This window comes from Hoplias malabaricus, chromosome 12 (assembly GCF_029633855.1).
Source record: "Hoplias malabaricus isolate fHopMal1 chromosome 12, fHopMal1.hap1, whole genome shotgun sequence".
Classification (NCBI taxonomy): domain Eukaryota; kingdom Metazoa; phylum Chordata; class Actinopteri; order Characiformes; family Erythrinidae; genus Hoplias; species Hoplias malabaricus.
The window spans coordinates 36,741,208-36,756,083 of record NC_089811.1 but is presented as its reverse complement, the minus strand read 5'-3'; the positions used below and the strand labels follow the sequence as shown (position 1 = coordinate 36,756,083).

Here is a 14,876-nt window from a genome sequence, read left to right as displayed (position 1 = left end):
CACAGACAGCTTGAGGGGGCACAATGAACTCTCTATCTGCTGCATTTGATTTGTCAGCGAAACTATGCATAACTCTAACCATTAGGCCCACATTACCAAAATTATTACCAAAATTTTTACCACATTTACTATTTTCCGAAATACATTCAAGATTATATGGCTTTATTTATTTTAGTAGCACTGTCTTACAATAGGCCTGAGTGGTAATGTTTGTGGTTGACACTCCAGTAATCATAAAGATATTTACAGAAATACTTCACAAAGACATACACAATATAGGCTTAGAGTCCTCATGCTACACTGACCTGATGTAATTCACTAAAAGAGTGATCAGGCTTTGAGGAGGAACTAAAAGGAAGATGAAATAAAATTTAGCTTAATAATTTTGAACGATCCAGTGAACTGTGTGGAGTGTCAGGGCTGTGTGTGGCTGTGTTCATCATATTATGACTTCTGTTAAAGATTAAATTATAACTTCATATTTGAATTTTTCATTCCATCTTAACCAGTGCAGTAAAAGTTAAGTTGCACTGCACTGAACCATAATAAAAGTGCCGCACTTTTAAATCAAAACCAAAGGTTAAATAAGAAACCAACTTCAGCTTCATGCACACATACACAGAAATCTTAAAACAAGAGCAAAGAGAAACCAGGCAATTCTAGTTTAGCTGGACCGCCATTAGCCATATAGCCTCGTAGCTATTGTCATAGAGGTGTTTATGGCATTTCAAAAGCAGAAAATGCCCAAAATACATACCCTTGCCATTGGAAGGTCTGGAGAAGCATTGGTGCTTTATATCAATACCTTTGTTCACATGTGTTTTTTATTATGTGATTGTGTTGTACAGAAAAGATGGAGGGCAGGACTAGGGTGAAAAAAGAAATAAAATATAATTTTCATGTTCATTTTATTTAAAAATAAATACTATGATCTACTATAAAAGACCAAAGACCAGCAAAAATGTTTTGTTACTTATTTATTCAATGTAACAAGTTAAAGCACTTGAAATCTAAGGAGGCTGTTTGCAGCTATATATTTATAAACACACTAATGCCATAAAATGTCTCCCCACCACCTTAAATTCTCTCTATGAAATATGGCTGAACTGACAGTTCCTACTCGCCCATGCACATTTCAACATTCGGAGTCAGTCAGTCAGTTAGGAAACAAAAATGCCTCTTCTAGGTTTTATCATTTTCTAAGATTAATGATAGCTGTCCTCACTGTACATTACATCAAACAATGGGTCAACATGGCCATACCCCACAGCTTAACAATGAAAGAGCCTGGCACATGCAGTGTTTTCAATTGCTCAGTAAATGAAAACTTCTAAGGCCTTTATGCACTACAAATTACTTCTTATACTGAATTATTGATCATGTCATGTACTGATCCACAGTGATATCTGGTAGTGCCAGGCCCCACTGGCAGCAAATGTTGAGGTGCCCCTGACTACAGTGTTGTACAACTAAACTGGATCAGAAGATATAATTAGCCACACATTAGTTCTGAATTATAAGTAATAAAATGAATAAATTATTAAAAATTGTATTAAAATTTATTAAAAGTAATAAATTAAAATAATATTACAGCGGGGGGTCCAGAGCCTACCTGGAATCATCGGGCAGGAATACACCCTGGAGGGGACGCCAGTCCTTCACAGGGCAAATCAGACACACACACATTCACTCACACACTCACACCTACGGACACTTTTGAGTCGCCAATCCACCTGCAACGTGTGTTTTTGGACTGTGGGAGGAAACCGGAGCACCTGGAGAAAACCCAAGCGGACACTGGGAGAATACACCAAATCCTCTCAGACAGTCACCTGGAGCAGGAATCGAACACACAACCTCCAGGCCCCTGGAGCTGTGTGACTGCGACACTACCTGCTGCGCCACCGTGCCGCCCGAAATACCATACCAGTAATGCCATTTATTTTTCATTTTACATCAGCTGTCATTTATTTTAAAACTTTATTACAACCAGAAATGTAACATATGGAATGGAATATACAGTATTTTGGAATGAAACTTCAAAAACAGTGATTTTCAGCACTGGACATTACGGTCAAAACACAGAATACAAAAAATACATATTGATGCAGAATTACTTCTACTAGCCAGCTATATGCAGTACTTACAATTCAATATAATAACAAAGATTTAGAGATGAATATACCAATATGACACAAAACTATGGCAAATAATATGGAATTTAATAGATGGTACATTGGACAGGCCAAAAGAGGTCACATTACAACCCTTTAAGCATTGATACACAGCAGTAAATATCATAATAATGTTTCCCAGGCATTAAAGGCAAAATCTGCAATTGTGGGAAAACAGTGTTCTCTGGTCTGTTTAGATGCAAAAGTGCTGTCTCTTTTAAGGTGGAACCGAATGTTTAAAGAGGAAATGACTTGTTTGTAAGTGGCTGAAATTTAACTTTTCTGTAAGTTTTTATTCATTTAATTGGAGTTTTTTTTAAACACATTAGACTTCTGATCATAGAAACTGACTGGTGAATTTGTATTTTATATTTCCATCAGATAAAGGGGGGGGGGGGGGATGAATTTATTTTTATAGGATTTCTGCATTCCTCACACATCTGCTGCTGTTTAGAGCAGAGTGGGGATCTGCTTTGTTGTCTCTTGGCTTTCGTAGCTCCAAGTCCACATTCCTTGTGCTTCAGACCCTGTTTGATGTGTTCCTCTGTGAACAAGAACCTGAAGAAATTCACCGCAGTAAATATGATGGAGATTAGATTAGATTTTAACCACCATGCAGCCTAATTTCACATATGAGGAGCTATCTTTGAGAGTTGACCAAATCTGGCTTCTAGAAATGAATTTAAACTGATGCTTTCTTGTGACTTGTGTCACACTAAATCCAGTTCTGGCAGCAGTCACATGGAATAAGTCAAGTCAAATATATTTGTGTAGTGTTTTTTTTATAACCTGATTGTGTCACAAAGCAGCCTTACAAAAATAGGGAATTAAAACTAAATTTAAATTAATAACCCCAGGTGAGCAAGCTAAAGGTGACCGTAGCAAGTAAAAGCTTCCTCAAAGCTGGAGGAAGAAACCTTAGAAGGAACCAAGTCTCACAAGTAGGTCATATTCTCCTCTGGTCAAACAAATAATAAACAACAGAGATTTAGTTTACAGCTGCAGGTAGAAGCCTTGCGGTCTGTATACATTGTGCAGTTCTCTAGAAAAGGCCTGTGCTGAATCGGTCCCATCAACTATCCAGGAGGTGCTGCATGGGGATGACAGGAGTCAAAGATGTGGTGTGAAGGTATGGAGTGAATCAGATAATGGGAATGGAGGGCAGATAACTGGCCTAAAGGCAGGTGATGGTGAGTGTTCCATTATTGTCCCACCGGACACCAAGGCATTCATTAACTACAAAGGAGTAGAGAGGGGGGATGACATAGAATGTGAATATTTTCTGTGTAGTTAATGACTCCAGCAGATCTACAATAGCAGAGAACCAGAGAAATTGTGTGTGAACAATGGAATAGTAGCATCAGCATATCAGTTTACTACAATTCCTTATGTCAATGAATCCCTGGATCTACAGCCTTTATGTAAAGGTTAACTACTAAACTACTTAACTACTTTATATGACAAAGTTATTCCTCACTGGAGTCTTCAAAATTCTTGGACCTAGTCAAAGTCCTGAGATCTAGATGTGGTGGTTTATATCAGATTCATAATATTTCAAATTTGGGAAATGATGTTCATACATGTTCACAGCCTACAGTAGTATATGCCCCTCTTTGTGCATGTGAGAAAATTGCAGAATGTGTTAAGTTGTAAAAAGAAAACAATCCTAACCATTGAATATGTAAAGGTTTCCAGCTGCATGAACACCTTGTGCATGTGTGAAAAATGTTCTACATCCAGATATAATTTGAAAATATTTAAAATATTTACTTGATTTAAAATTATTTTGTGTATGTTTGATTAGGATTTGCTGGAACATTTTCACAAGTTGCATTAATTTAAGTTTCACAAGTCTGGGATGTGGACACATGTACTATCTTTAAGCTCAACACTGAAGATACATGCTACAAACCACAAATTACAAGCTTAAATGTTGACTCTGTTCTTATGTCTGGATGACTAGCCAATCAGCATGCTGCCCACCCACTAACCAATCAGCAAATTACTGCAGCACATTGTTTACTTGAGTCGATATAATATGCTTCTTTATTTAAGTACCTCTGTGCATATAAAACTTCCAGACGACACAAAAACAGTGGAATTTAATTCAGACAGCAGTGAGAATTCCTGTAAATGGTTGAAATGACAAAATCCACACATTTGGGGAAATAGTTTTTGCAAAAGTGTCATTTATATTGTAAATATCTACCTCAAGAGACCATCACCTAAACTAATGCTGCCTGTCCTGACATCCAAGTAAATTGTACTGCTTGGGAAGGCTAACCACAGAATTTTATTATACATTTTAATGGCAATAAATACTCTCTCCAACAGCTAAAATTTTATAAACTCTCACTTGATTGAATTATAAAAACTGATTCAATAAACAAAATGCACTAGAATATTTTGCCCACTATTGGCTAATTACATTCTGTCAGGAACACGAGGCGGACTGATGGAGGAGGACGCACTTGCTAAAACACAGAATATTTTTATTTAAATAAAAGATAACAAAACAAAGACCGACAGACTTGGATCACATGACAGGATACTTAGACAAAGAAAGACCTAGACAGGGAGACTTGGACAGAAAGATTTAAACAGAGACCTAGACTAAAGAGATAGATACAGACTAAACCTAAACAGAGGGAACTAGACAGACAGACATAAACCTTGACAGAGGGAGCTTATACAGAGACCTGAACAGATAGAGCTAATAGACTACAGACGGAAACACAAAAGTACACAAAGCACAGGAAAGGAAACAATAACAGACCAGAGAAACAAACTAGAGAGACACAAACCGACTTGATAGGGAGGAGGATGAGGAACAGACAAGACAAAGAGACCAGAGACAGACAAGCAAATGTGGAATGTCCAACAATCACACACAGAGACAAGGGAACTTAAATGCACACCACAGACAAGGAACACCTGGGACAGTTAACGAGAGGGCAGGATTACAAATGAGACACTGATGATGAAGAGGAACAAAGACGGGACTAGGGCGGAGACAGGAACAATGAGTTATGTGCTAAGTGAGCACATGGTTGAAACAACAGACAAGACAGGGCCAGGGCTTGACACTACAGTTTTTCTCAATTACTTTGGTGCATTTCTCACATCACTATTAACATTTGCACAACATTAAGTCAATTTCTCAAAACAATTAGTACAAACTTCAAAAACTAGTTGATAACCTGCAAAAGTGTGTCACTTGCTCAAAATGAATAGTTCATTCCTCAAAAGCAAGTATTCATATCAATTAAAGTATCTGTGTCATCAAAATAAAAACTCCTGACACCATTGTTTATGAACAAGATCAAAGTCAAATGGCTTTGTCATGTTTTCCTTATGACACTTCAAGGAAAGTATGTCCTCGAGTGGTGAATCCACCCTCTGCAGGATGCTGCTGTGATGTCATCACATGCTGCATCCATGGCCACTAACAGGGCCATTTGGGTCTGTGAATGCCGGTCATATACCTTCCACATCCAGGCAGAGAAAAACACCTCTATTGCATTAAGGAATGGGGAGTAGGGAGGGAGATATTCCACCAGCAGCCTTTCATGTGCTGCAAACCACTGTCTGACCAAATCTGAGTGGTGAAAATGCACATTATCCCAACAAAATTGTTCAGATGGTCTCCATTTAGACCCCTCTCATTCTTAGGGATTATAAAGAGTGTCTAAAAATGTCAGCAAATGTGTGTTGTATGGACCACGATGTGGGTTATGGGTGAGGACGCTGGTTTCTGTAGCCCTAATTTCATCAGGAATCTGCCTATGTACTTGGCTTCTTCTTCCTCTTCCCCTGGTTTGTCCCCTTCCCCGTCCTCCATGCATCCTCACCCCTCTTCCACGATGCTGACCTTTGATTTCTGTGTCACTGTATTGACAAAATGGTACACACTATGTCCTGCTTGGTTCATAAATGCTTGCCAATTGAGGGTTTATGGGATTCAGCTTTGAGTGACTGTGGAGAAGTGGCCTAATCATTGGTTACAAACACTCCTCATCAGTGAAAGCGGAGGTTCACCTGAGAGGAATTGTTCAATTTGGGAGACATTTTCAGAAAAAAAAATTATAAAGAAATGCACAAGATTTTCTTGAGTGCTTTTGACAACTGGTTCAACTGGTTGTATGTAATGATTCAAACAATGAAATGAGGACTATTGGTGTCATTGGGAAAGACTATTCAGCATTCATAAGTATAGTTTATTTTGACTAACATAACATATATGCATGTCCAAAGCATTTGTTGGACAGAATGAGAAACTGCTACTATGATGTGCACAAATGAGTCTATCTTGTGGATGTTGAACTAACAGTTATGAGAAATTAATTCTGATCAGAGAAGTGCACCAAAGCAACTGAGAAAAACTGTAAATCACAAAAGGTATTGCATAGACTGCCTTCACTCCAACACAGTTCCACAGTAGCACTGGAGGCCTTTATATCCCTCTGGCCTATGCTTGACATGCTTGGGCATGGTGACGTCACTAATCTCTCCCTCCATCTCTAAGTAGAGGTTTGTTCTCAGCGAGGAAAAAAAAAAAAAAAAAAAAAAAAGAGCAGACAGTGAGCTGTGTTCTATTGTGTGCAGTGATTGAACGGTGCTATGGTGTGGATGTTGGAGAGAGAAATTCTCAGTGTAAAAAACCTGCTTTGTTCACATCTAATCAAGAGAGAACCCTGTTACAATGCTCCAGTTATCCACCCTGCTTTGTATTTGTTGTTGTTGAGTTGTTTTCTATTAGCCCTCACATTACAGTTTTTCTCAGACGATTTAGTACATTTCGCACATCATGATTTACACCGGAATCACAACAAGTGCATTTCTCAAAACAGTTAGTGCAAACAGCAAAACTCAATGGAATACCTGCAAAAGCACGTACCTCACTCAGAATTCTTTTTTTGCCTCAAAAGCAAATATTTATGTAATTAATGTCAGAAGTCGCAGAGGGCGGACTGACAGAGGTGGACGCACACGCTAAAACACAGATACTTTATTAACAAAAGGATATAACAAAACTAAGAGACTTTAACAGAAAGGCAACACACAGGGAGCTAATAGAGACAGAAAGGGAGCTAAGCAGACTAAATTAAAATACAAAGAGCTAGACAGACTAAACCTAAAATGGAGAACTAAAGCAAACGGGAAAGACAGACAGACTAAAGACCTAGACAGAGATACTTAACAGAGACCTAGAAAGCTAAATAAACACAGATAGCTAAAGCTAAACATAAACACAGTGCTAAATCTGAAACTAAACACAGAGGGCTAGAGCAAACATGACAGACAGACTTAATAACATGACACAGGAAAGGACTGAGACCGACAGACAGGACTGGGTAACATGACACGGCAACAATGGAGGCGGAACAACATGACTTGGGGAATGAAACGAATGACCGACAAACAGGAAGTGAGATAAGGGAACTTAAATACATAACACAGATGAGACACACCTGAGACCGATAATGAGGGGGGTGGATACAAATAACACTGACGAGGACACTGACAAGGAGGCGGAACAAGGGCGGAGACATGAAAAATAACAAACAGAGCCATGTGCTAATAGAGCACATAGCGAGGAAAACAGACACGACAGGACAAGGGCGTGACAGATGCCCCCTCCTGAACGTGCAACTCCCAGGGCACGTACACTTACACCCCCCAGGAGCCACATTCACTGGTGCAGAAGCGGCCGGGGCCACAGGCGCAGAAGCAGCCGGGGCCACAGTCATGGGTGCAGAAGTGGCAGGGGACGCCGCCTTCAAGGAACAGAAGCGGCGGGGGAAGCCGCCTTCGCAGGAGCAGGAGCGGCGGGGGACACCGCCTTCGCAGGAGCGGACTGGGTGGCCGCCTTCTTGGGGACAGGAGCGACCGCGGAAGCCGCCTTCTTGGGGACAGGAGCGGCGGGGGAAGCCGCCTTCGCAGGAGCAGGAGCAGCAGGGGACGCCGCCTTCGCAGGAGCGGCCTGGGTGGCCGCCTTCTCGGGGACAGGAGCGGCCGCGGAATCCGCCTTCTCGGGGACAGGAGTGGCCGAGGAAGCCGCCTTCTCGGGGACAGGAGCGGTCATTGGTGCCATCTTCGCTGGGACAGGAGCGGCGGGTGTCGCCTTTGCTGGGACAGGAGCGGCTGTGGAAGCCGCCATCACGGGGACAAGAGCGGCGGGTGTCGCCTTTACAGAGACAGGAGCGGCTGAGGACACTGCAGACACTGGAGCAGCAGCGGTAAGCAGTCCTGCAATGATGTCCATAGAGGCAGGTGATCCTGCAGCGACGTCCATGGAGGCAGGATTCCTGCGATGACGTCCACGGAGGCAGGGGTTTGTGCTGCTCACTGGGCACGTGCTAGAGTTATTGCGGGTTTAGGGGGACTGATGGGCGCACTCTTGAGGGACTTCTTCAACCATAGTTCCCTTGGAGATGCGCCCCCATTAGCCTCACCTCCCATGTCCAGTGGTTTGAGGCTAACAGCCCTGACCTGAGAGGGTAATCCTCGAGAGCAGAAGGGGAAAATCTTTCGTTTAAGAGTTCTCTCGTATCTCTATGGTTAGATCCTGGGCCTTTTCCTTAATTAATTGTTCTGCCCACCGTAATGCTTTTCCTCTAAGGAGAGATTTAAACAAGAGACTAGACTCTGGACAGGACAGGAGACTGAAAAAGGGGAGAAACAGGAGAAGAAACTTGGGACAAGACAGAGGACAGAAACGGAGACAAGACAGAACTAGAGACGGGTGATGAAACACTGGAATGAAGAGGGGGACAGACTGGAGACAAAACTGGAGAGCAGACAGGGGACTGAACAGTTGACTGAAATGGGAAGAGTAGGAAAATGACTGACTTGGGACTGTAAAGGAAATGACTGACTTGGGACTGTAAAGGACTAGACAGGATGGGAGTGGAGACTGGACAGGGTGCTTGACATTGGACAGGACACTGGATGAGAGACAGGACAGAGGGTTGAAACGGGGACTGGACTGGAGACTGGACAGTGGGTTGAAACAGTGACTGGACCAGAGACAAGACAGAAGAAGAGACAGGTGACAAGACACTAGACTGAAACGAGGACTGGATAGGACTTGGCAGGGGAACAGGGACCAGGACGTTTATGGGGACAGACACAAACGCGGTGACCGGGACTGGGATAGAGACACATACAGACACAGGTACAGGTACAGGGACAAGGACAGAAACAGGAACCAGGACAGGACAGGACAGGACAGGGACAGAGCAACAAAACAAAACAGGAACAAAAACAACTGGGGGATGCCCAGGACTAGCAAAAGTCTGTGGGGAAGTATGAGAGACCAGCCTGGGCACAGTTCTGGGGATTGGCCCCGAAGTCCTTGGGGCTGACCTATGGACATGACCTGAAGTGGCCGGGGCCACAGTCCAAGTGCAGAAGCGGCCAGGGCCACAGTCACAGGGACAGGAGCGGCTGAGGAAGTCGCCTTCACTGGGACAGGAGCGGCTAAGGAAGTGCCAATGGCATAGATTTTAAATTTTTTTTTGACAGTGGCATATGCCTCTGTTTTGCGCAAATGCCGATGACATTGACATACATTTTGTGACATTGGCATATACTCCACTTCATTGTTGAACATCTGCCAGTAGACTACGTTTAGCTAGCATATGGATGTTTAAACTAGCTATATATTTAACTAGCACACGTATGCTACTAGCATGTAAACGGACCAAGCAAGTGACATGCTACAAACATAGCATCCCTTCTTCGCACAGTCCACTGTCACTGTGTTCATGGACAACTGAACTACAAGTTCTTCCCAGTTAGGGGTATACGACGCTCCTCAAACCCACCACTTTCAAGATGTCGACATACCACAATGCTGTCGTGCTATAACATGAGAGGCATATATATATATATGTGTATGTATGTATGTATGTATATGTGTACATATAAGATAGATAGATAGATGCCTCCAGCATCTTAAATTTGATTGAAAATCTAATATGACAGTGTATTAAATGAAACATTACTTTTTTAAATTTTCGAATTTAAATTGAAGTAGCAACCCTGCTAAGCCTAATCAGAAAATTGAACACTGGCATCATCTAGGGGCCTAAGGTCTTTCTCAAGAAGCACGAGAAAACAATATGGCGATATTGCATGGTAGGTGTGTTGTACTATTAAATATTAAATGGGTACAAATAGTGGTGTAGCTACCATTATTATTTATATTATTTCATACAGGTAATATTAAATGCAGTGTTATTAGTAATATATGGGAAATACATTTTATACTACTAATATGCAATAGAATGCTGTATAGGAATGCTATTAAAAGTGCAGAGGGCATTACTATAAGGTTTAGTGTGCCTGCGTTCTGGTGTTGCAAGTCTCTGACATGTTAACATCAATACCTTAATGCTATCCTGTATTTATTTTGCTTTTTAGGACAGACATTTAAAACAATTGATGGGCTGTTTCATGACATCCAGGCTCACAGTACTTGTCCATTCTGTATAAAGTGTGATGAGTGCACCCAGGACCACATCTCTAAAAAACATCTTAAGTACTCTGTGTTTTTTAAAGATGCTAGCAATAGTAAGCAGTCTGTTTTTAATCTGAATTTCTATGTTAATAATGGTATATTTATTTTGGTAAATGCTGAGGAAATAATAATGGTCTAAATGTTCCTTTGTGATCAGTGTGATTGTCTTATTATTGAGATTGAGTAAAGGGAAGCAAAGAAATAACTACCCTCTCAAAATCCATTTGCAAAAACATGGTAGGATCTACCTGTCAGTGGTATAAATTTGTCATATGCTGTGGTGTACCTTTGTGTATCTTACATGTCTATAAACTGCTTTCATAGGATGCATTATATATTATTACAGTTTTGTAATGGGTTTTTATTGTAGCTTTCTTTTTCATCTGGCATTCTTCATACTTCTTCATCAATCCTACACTTTAAAAAAAATCTGTAAAAATTGCGGTAAAATACTGGCAGCTGTGGTTGCCAGATTTTCACCGTAAAATATACGGTAACGTTATACGTGGCAATCATAAATTTTACATTTAAGGACTGTTTTGTTTACAGTACATTTCTGTTAAAAAACATCTTATTTACATAAAAGTATAAAAGAAACATTGTTTTGCTATAAAATTAATGTGTAAATTGTGTGACAAATTAGAGAAAGGAGACTGAGATATAGCCATATTTAGATACAGCCAAACTGCATCCTGTATTCAGCCCTTAAAAGGAGATTTTGCTGAAAGGACTAAAGAAATGTTCGGTATCTGGGTGCCACACGCGGAACACAGGCTGATGGTGAACTTTCCTGACCAACACACGTCTGACATAACATGCACAGAAACACAAACACACACACACACAAATACACAAAATGATCACCCCAATGCAGCTCAAAATCAATGTCTCAAAGACAGAAAAAACAAAGAAACTCTGAAAATCACAGAAAATATGGAGAAGCAAAGCATGCTGGGAACTCCCTAATGAGTCTCAGCTCCTCCCAGTCCTTGGACACTTGTACTGCCCCTAATGGGTTGTGTGTTTAACAGTGAAATAATGTATTTTTTACAGTAAAGAGATGTAAAAATTTGTATTTTGGCTGATAAAAGTATTTACGGTATTTCACTGTTACAGAAACAGTTTTCAACCTTTTTAGAGTTTACAGTCATTTACTGTCATGGTTTTACATTTTTCCACCATAAAATTCACAGACATTTTTTACAGTGTACATTCATGCATGCATGTATGTATCCACAGCTCACCTTTATTTTTCCATATTCAATAGGTTGTCAGAATTCTTCCTGCATTTTTTTTCTGTAGTAAATTTAATTGCTATGTGGTCAAATTGATTTTTTTTTACTTTTACAGAAAAGCCAGAGAGAAGTAAAGAGAAAACTGTCCACGGAAGCTAGCTGGTGAGGACAGTTTTAAATGTACCTTCTGTCAATCATCATTTGCAACAGCTGGAAGCCTCAGAAGGCATCAAAAAGAGAGACATGAAAGACAGACAGACCCAATATACTTTGTAGATGTAGAGAAGGGCATTTTCATAACAGCCAAAAGTAGCAGAGGCCAGAGGATACCAATACATGTCCAAAAAAGTACCACATTGCAGGTTATTGAGTGGGAAGTGGAAGAGTGCAGGGAGTACATGACTCTGGCAAAAGCAAGTGGAATGCCAGGTCTCAAGTGTGAACATTTGAGAAGAGTTCCACATGCACATCCATATGTGGCCCCACAAACCCTGAAACATGGGTCTATTGACTTAACGCAGGAAAAAGGCTTACTTTCCAGTTCTAGGAAAGAGGAGTGTGTCCTCATCAACCAGACAGCACACACAGAGGGAAACTGCACAGTTTTCCCCATTTTCTATGAAGAGCATGGTTACTCGGGCAGGTACATATTTCTCTGTATATACAGGCAAAAATGGACGTTGGTGTGTTTATGGAAGGACTAGAGTGACTTTTGACAAACTATCTGGCTGCTGGTATTGCCTTTGTAAAGGCACCAAGAAACAGTACCGATGTATTCACAATTATTTGAGTATGTGGTGGCTTTATCAAGAGAGAGAGGATTTGTTGGTTGAATGTACCCAATCAGCCAGTGAGGGAGACAGTTTTGAGGAGGAAGAGGAGGATGCAGACATTTGTTTGGAGAGGAAAGATGGCCTCTGGCAGATGAAAAGAGTACCTGAGAATTTGCCACAGGAATTAAAGATTCGGGTCAGTCCTCTGCCAGCGAGGTTTGAGCCTACAAAAACAACATGTCCATACTGCCCTGGGCCAACGCCACCTGGTCTCACAGAAATTATGTTTTTTATCAAAAATGCAATCATCTATGACCTAGAGTCTATTCAGAAAAGTCCAAAAGAGTACTTGTAAATGAGTTTGTCCCCCAAGATATAAATGTAAAGGCCACTCTCTAATTACTTTTTCATGTAAAGGTGTCACTGTGTCTGTGTGTGAAAAAGTGCTTGATCTGCAGAACTCCTGTAAGATTTCGGGACTTCACAACAGGATTTCATCACAACACGCTGAGAAAAGCCTTCTTCCATTTTTGGGCAATGACTAGTTATCACTATGACTTCTCTTGTGTACGCTGTGGCCATGAACCACCTGTTTTCATTGCTGATGCCAATTGGAAAGTGGCCTTTGACTCTTTGTAAGGGACAAGTGGCCATTTTTTTGTTTTTTGCTAAACATATATGAATAATATTACATCTTTAATTTGAACATCTCTGCTACAAATGATAATGTAAACTTTGTTTCCAGCATCTACAGTTTCTGAACAGTTTACCTGACATCTAAAGACCGTTTCTGCATCTGTAGATTTGTGTGACATTTGTGTCTGGGGACAAAAACTTTGCTGTGGGAGTTGCACTGCCTCCCCTTGACAATCAGTGCCCATGTATCCCCCAGATATGTTATAAAAGATGGTGGTGATGATTTTGATCATTTTTTGGGACGTCCAATATTATATTAATTAATTGCATTTTAGTTTGTTTGTTCATGCCGTGCTATTTTATTTTTACATGAATGTGTTGTCTTTTCAGTCATTTCACAATGTTTTTTCTCTCCAAGTGAATCTCCTGAAGAGACCATGCACTGACAATATTCAACAAAGTGACCTTACAGTAAATGTTGATGAGAGATGGTCGTCAATGGAAAAGGAATTCATTGCTACAGGTTTTTGTTATGGTAAGTTTGTTACATAATACTGTATCCCCTAGCTGGCTTATTCATTCACATTCACAGGAACACACACATTCACTCATACCTACAGACACTTTTGAGTCGCCAACATGTGTTTTTGGACTGTGGGAGAAAACCGGAGCACCCGGAGGAAACCTATGCGGACACGGGGAGAACACACCTCCTCACAGACAGTCGCCCGGAAGGGGACTCGAACCCACAACCTCCAAGCCTCCAGACTTTAAAGTTTTATAATGTTTTAAAGTTTTCATACCTCATTGTTACTATTTTCATTTTTATAGCTGCTGTTTTACTGTTGGGTACCAATGTGCAGCCTCAATTGGGCCAGATGCAGGGTGCCACATTCACGCCGAGACGGCAGCCAGTCGACAGTGCCAACGTGCAGCTGGAACTGGGCCAGATGCAGCGTGCTGCATTCTCACCAAGCCTCAGCCAGCCGACAGTGCCAACATAAAGCCGGACTTGGGCCATATACAGGGTGCCACATTCATGATGAAACGGCAGCCAGCCGACAGTGCCAACGTGTAGCCGGAACTGGGCCAGATGCAGCGTGCCGCATTCACGCTGAGACGGCAGCCAGTCGACAATGCCAACGTGCAGCCGGACTTGGGCCAGATACAGGGTGCCGCATTCACGCCGAGATGGCAGCCAGCCGACAGTGCCAATGTGCAGCAAGAATTGGGCCAGACGTGGCATGCCGCATTCACACCGAGATGGCAGCCAGCCGACAGTGCCGAACCTGAGCCGGAATCGGCCCAGATCTACCTTGCTAACTGGGAATGCAACAGCTCTTAAGCTGCAAGTTTCAGACACTTCTCAATTTTTTCCAAAAAATCGTTTAACACTCCAGTTGGAATGTTTGAAGCTTGGGGACATTATCATGCTCCTATGAGGGTGCCAAATGGGCCTGCTCCTGCAGAACACTACTTTCATGTAGGGCTGTGTGATATGGAGACAATACTGACACTGAGATTAAATTGCAAT

The 14,876-nt window shown here is 41.4% G+C and overlaps 1 long non-coding RNA gene across 2 annotated transcripts in view; it reads right to left on the bottom strand.

Moving 5' to 3' along the window:
- LOC136664198 (uncharacterized) overlaps nt 1–14,876 on the bottom strand; it is a 78,432-nt gene that overhangs the window by 58,881 nt on the left and 4,675 nt on the right. The window contains exon 3 of one of the 2 annotated variants that reach the window (XR_010795088.1): nt 2,132–2,732. The exons of the other annotated variant lie outside the window; for it this stretch is intronic. This is a non-coding gene — a long non-coding RNA (uncharacterized lncRNA). Of the gene's footprint in view, nt 1–2,131; nt 2,733–14,876 lie in introns of those variants that run through there. 2 annotated transcript variants of the gene reach the window in all.